The 5,521-nt window shown below is 33.4% G+C and overlaps 1 pseudogene; it reads left to right on the forward strand.

Moving 5' to 3' along the window:
* Nucleotides 1–519: 519 nt before the first annotated feature.
* LOC107561605 (gastrula zinc finger protein XlCGF49.1-like) overlaps nt 520–5,521 on the forward strand; it is an 8,533-nt pseudogene continuing 3,531 nt past the window's right edge.

Raw genomic sequence — 5,521 nt, forward strand, 5'->3', positions numbered from 1 at the left:
AGCTTTTTGGTGGATCTGTTGCACAGCGACCTTACACAGTGAAGAACATAATTAAAAATATAACTCAGTCTCTCTTAAAAAAGTGTTACAGTCTATTCCTCAGCTTCCTGAACCAGAACAGTTTGTAAAAACCTCTGCTTTCCTTCATGAAATCAAGTGATACATTTGCATTACAGATGGAGCCTATGAAGCACTTTGAATTGTAGAAGTCCATGTCTAATACATACAGAAGATGAGTGTACCAATTATATTGCCCATTGCCAGGCTGTATCTGATATTTCTATTCACAGTTCCTCCTCCCCTTGCCTCCTTATATTGTCTAGAGATGGGGAGGTGGTTCTTTGAATAATCTCTGTTCTGACTGTTTGTATAGTCATTTAATTTGAGTTTATTTTATTGGTTGAGACGCATCATGTGACTTAGGTTAGAGGTCATGGCAGCCATCTTGGATTTCACTTCACAACGGCAGGGATGCAGCAGTAGATTTCTCCCTGATAAAAGCTATATACTTGTTATTTCATGCCAGAGGCCATCATCTGTAAGTTTAATTGTTTATTGAATTTCATCTGTTAAAAATAAGAAGATTGTTGTTCTCGCTCACATATTAACGCTAGATTGTATTTCCTTTCTTAAAAATTACTTTTACTCATACTTTATACTTAATGTATGTTTTGTGTTTGCATTATAGTTTCACAAAAAACGATGTTGTGCAACTGAAGATTTCAAGTAAAACACTGGAAAAGAACTCCTTCAGTTTCGACTTTTTCTTCAGCCCTCATCCTGTTTAACTATCTGTCGAGGTGCAACTTACTTGCAGCAGGGACAGAATAACCTCAAATAGAATAGACAACATACCCCTTCAAAAAGGGTCCATATTTAACAACTAATCTATCCAGCCCCCTTTAGGTTGGTTCAAGGAAGGACAGAAGTGTTTTTAATGAAACTACGGACCTGTAAGCACCTAAAATTTAGATGGGATTAGTTAAGAGGTGATTAGTTAGTGAAAAATAAGAGGGATCTCAAAATCTGTTCTTAGCTGTTGGAATGAAATAAATATGCCATCTTTAAAAAGTCCTTAACACAACTAATTCAGTTTCTAGACCACAATTGAAATGCTGAATCTATAACAGAAGAATGAAGAATTCAACAGAATAGGGGCAGAAGGCAACGCTTGTTTACGGTGACCATATTCTGAGTGATCCACAGACAACTGGGTTATTCGTAGAATAGTGTTTGCTCACTGGGATTGGAGCACAGAGCAGTGAACGTAGAGATACTGGATTACACATGTTCTGTTCCATCAGTAACCAAATTGGAGCTTCATCACTCGATAAATCAGAAAGCCAAATTATCAGTTTGTGTAGGTTGGCTGCCCAGTAGTAATATAAAAAAATTGGCATTGCCAATCCACCCTCTTCCTTCTTTCTTTCCAGATATTATTTTCTTATGCAAGGATTTTTTTTATCCCAAAGAAACATGGAAATACAATTATTCAGCTATTTGAAAAATGATGTCACGGTCTGAAATAAGAACAAGAACCTTGGTAATATTGTCATTTTAATGAAGTTGATCTTCCTAGCCAAAGATAAAGGAAGGATTGACCACTGCACCATGTCTTGCTTGGCTTATATCTGCGTGTTACACTCACACCTAATAGAGAAATTTATCAAAGCTTACTGAGAATGGAAAGGATTTGAAAGACATTTGTTGTGCTCTTTGATTAATAGGGAAAGGAAGACTCTTTGCTAAATTAATTTTGTATCCCGAAACATTTCCAAAATCTGAAATAATTGTAAGGGCTTTCGGTATAGAGGAATCAGGATTAAATTGGAAGAGGAGGAGATCGTCCGCATAAAGCAGAAGCTTATGCTCGTGTCCCTCCCTTAGTATTCCGGGTAAGCCATCTGTATTCCTTAACAAGATTGCGAGAGGTTCGATGGCAATATCGAAAAGCAGGGGGGACAGAGGGCAACAGAGGTGCTAGCTTGGCAGAAAACCTCTTGTAAAACACGGCCGGATAGCCATCGGGATCTGGTGCTTTTCCAGATTTTAATTTCTTAAGTACTTTTAAAACCATGTACTTTCGTACTTTTTCTTAAGTAAAAATCTGTCTTTACAAATTTTACTTGTAGTGGAGTAGTATTTGACCAGTAGTATCTGTACTTTCACTCAAGTAATGAAGTTGTGTACTGTGTCCACCTCTGCCAACGCTGGTATATATACTATATTAGGATCGATCCGCCCACCGCTAGAAGAAAGAGGTGCTAGCTTGGCAGAAAACCTCTTGTAAAACACGGCCGGATAGCCATCGGGATCTGGTGCTTTTCCAGATTTTAATTTCTTAAGTACTTTTAAAACCATGTACTTTCGTACTTTTTCTTAAGTAAAAATCTGTCTTTACAAATTTTACTTGTAGTGGAGTAGTATTTGACCAGTAGTATCTGTACTTTCACTCAAGTAATGAAGTTGTGTACTGTGTCCACCTCTGCCAACGCTGGTATATATACTATATTAGGATCGATCCGCCCACCGCTAGAAGAAGAAGAGCTGCTAATGTAGACAACCCCCCCCCCCCCCCCCCCAAAAAAAAAAAAAAAAATAAAAAAAAATAATAAATAATCCTTCATGGCATTTAGATATTAAAACTGAAATTACAAAATTACTTTTTCCTGATTCAAATACAATTAGCAGACAATAAAAGAAATATTACAAGTAAAGATAATGTATTAATAAAAAGGGGAACATTTAATCAATAATTACTCAGAGCAAATAAAAAAATTAGCTAAGTAAAAGTGAAAACTAATGAGATGGACCTCTCTCTCCTAATGACTTACAAGTAAGAATATAGGTATCAGTAAGGGTTTAATGGTATTCCTATTCTTACAATCCTGCTTATTAAACATATTGAACATAATATGAAACCCATAAGTAAGTAAAATTATATTATTTATATCATGAAGCAAAATGATAAACAAGAATAAAACTTTCTGACATTGCTCTTTGGGGAGGAACTCCATCTTTGAGTTGATCTGAATCTCACAGTTAAATCTTCTGGTTTTGAAGATGAAGATTAAGTTTATTCACTGTGAAAACTTTAGATAATGTTTCTTTGTCATGTCACTTGTAATGTCTGGTTAAGACAGATTTATCCAGATTATATTTTATTGCTTGATGCATTATTGTGTCACATTTGGTGAGGACGCAGCATCAGATCTGAAAGTGCTGGATCTGAAGATGATCTCCTTACTGTGAATGTTTTTTGTATGAAGCTCAAGATTACGTTTACATGTGAAACTCTTTCCACACTGAGTGCAGATGAAAGAATTTGTGGCTCTTCTTTTATTTAAATCTTTCTGTTTTGGTTTTTCTCCACTTTTGACATGATTTTTTCCCTCAAATTCACTCAATTCTTCTTTCTCCTCATCTTCAATCAACTCTGAAACAAAAGTAAAAACAGTAATTTGTCATTAACTCGTAAAAAGAAAACTGAAAAGTGAAAGGACATGAAAATGAACAGCAGAAAGTAGACAATTGCATTACAAAATGTGTATAATTTTACTGTAATTTTATAAATTATGTTTCCCTGGAACTTTCCATTGATCTACAAATTATTATTTTAAAAATATAATAGGCACAAATCTGATGTTTTATAGGGAGAACTATTTCATGTTTGTTCAACAACATGAAGGATCTGAGGACCCTCAAATACAAACTGTGTGTTGCATCCAGAGAGCGACCATACATTTGTGTTGTTTTAATTTTCTTGTTTTTATTAATTCATAATAATGTATTTGTTTACTCGTTTATAATCATTAGCCATTTATGTAATTTATTGTTAGATTTTTTAATCAAACAATACACTATCATTTACCATTTAAATAATTTTATTATTTTATAATTTATTCATTCATTTTTTTAATATTTTTCTTATTATTTTCCTTGCTTATGTATTTTCATTGTTTAATATGATGATTGCAAGGGTTCATTAACTGTTTTGTCTGTATGTATAAGAGATAAGAGGGAATGTTAATGGAAACTCAAGGTTTATTGGATGTTGTTGTGTTTGGTAAAACACTACTTGTTGGATTTGTGTCCGTCAGATGAAGTCTGAGCACTGAAACATACGCAACTATGATTTTTCAGTAAACTTTGCTCCTTTTTATCATCACTTCATCTCCTTCTGATCTTCTCTGGCTTTGCTCAGTCATCTTCTTGGTTGATAGTGTTAATATAGTTTAGACTTAATGTTAATGGGTTTTGGGTATCGACAACCCTGCTGACTATTTGTTCAGACTCCAGAGAAAACAGATATTTTCTGACAGGATCTGTTGTCCGGGACTGGATCTTAACTATCTGCCGTGGAGACTCAATCTAACATAAATTTTGTTGAAAAAAAAGTACTTCGTTCATAGGAAGTGTCCCTAATTATTTGATGCTTCAGCAAAATTATTCAACAGCTCTAAAGGTTTTTCTTGTTACGGCAAGCCAGAATATAAAACTGCCTGAAGCTTTATAATCGTCAGCATTATGAATGAAGGATAGAAACCAACCTGTTTGTTCTTCAGTATCTTCAGTGTGTTTGATTTTGCAGGGCTCTGGATCTCTCATCTTCTCTCTGGCCTCTTTAATAAACTCAGTCTTTGCAAATTTCAGCTCTTCCTGATGATTTGATGCTCATCTTCACTTGTGAACTGATGGAGATATTCCAGCATTTTACTGTGGGAGGAGCTTCACAGATGATATGATTGCAGTGGGAGGAGCTTCACAGATGATGTGTTTGCAGTGGGCTGAGCTGATCTGTTACTGGGTCCAGATGTCAAATTTTAGTGTCTGCATCAAATTAAAGTTACAAAAGTTATTTTATATACATAGAAAATCAATTAAATGTAAGTGTCTATATGTTTCAAAAAATTTTTGTGAAAACAAAATGTCAAAATATAGGTGAAATAATGTTTTATCATCATTCAGCGTAACAGATATGTTTATGTAAAAATGAAACAATATAGTTATTTTGACCTGTACTTATTAAAATTTGTAAAAGAAAAGTGACTATATTCTATCACATTTTAAATGATTAAAAACATATTGCTAACAATTGGGTAAAACCTAGTAATGTGAAGGATAGTGGCAAAATATAAAGATTTAAAATATAATTTAATTAATTTTTTGGGGCTACACTATATATGATCCTTAAAAATATGATTTTAATATGTCATCAAATGATTTTTGTTCTAAATATGCCTGATATTTATTTTCTATTTATTTATTGCTATATAAACACCTTTTTGTCTTTGACTCATATACTAATTGTCACATTTAAGCATCCATATCTATCTATCGTAAACAACTGCACACTTTTAATACTTTTTAATGCCGTATATTATGTATGACAGATAGGATCATTTATTATGCCTATATATTATTAATATTTATAAACGATAAATCAATTAATATAACATTAATTGTAATATATGTATTTCTGTCTAATAATACAAATACAATAGTTATTCTCCTACCAAGC

Source organism: Sinocyclocheilus grahami, unplaced genomic scaffold (assembly GCF_001515645.1).
Source record: "Sinocyclocheilus grahami isolate Dianchi unplaced genomic scaffold, SAMN03320097.WGS_v1.1 scaffold783.1, whole genome shotgun sequence".
In the NCBI taxonomy this organism is placed as follows: domain Eukaryota; kingdom Metazoa; phylum Chordata; class Actinopteri; order Cypriniformes; family Cyprinidae; genus Sinocyclocheilus; species Sinocyclocheilus grahami.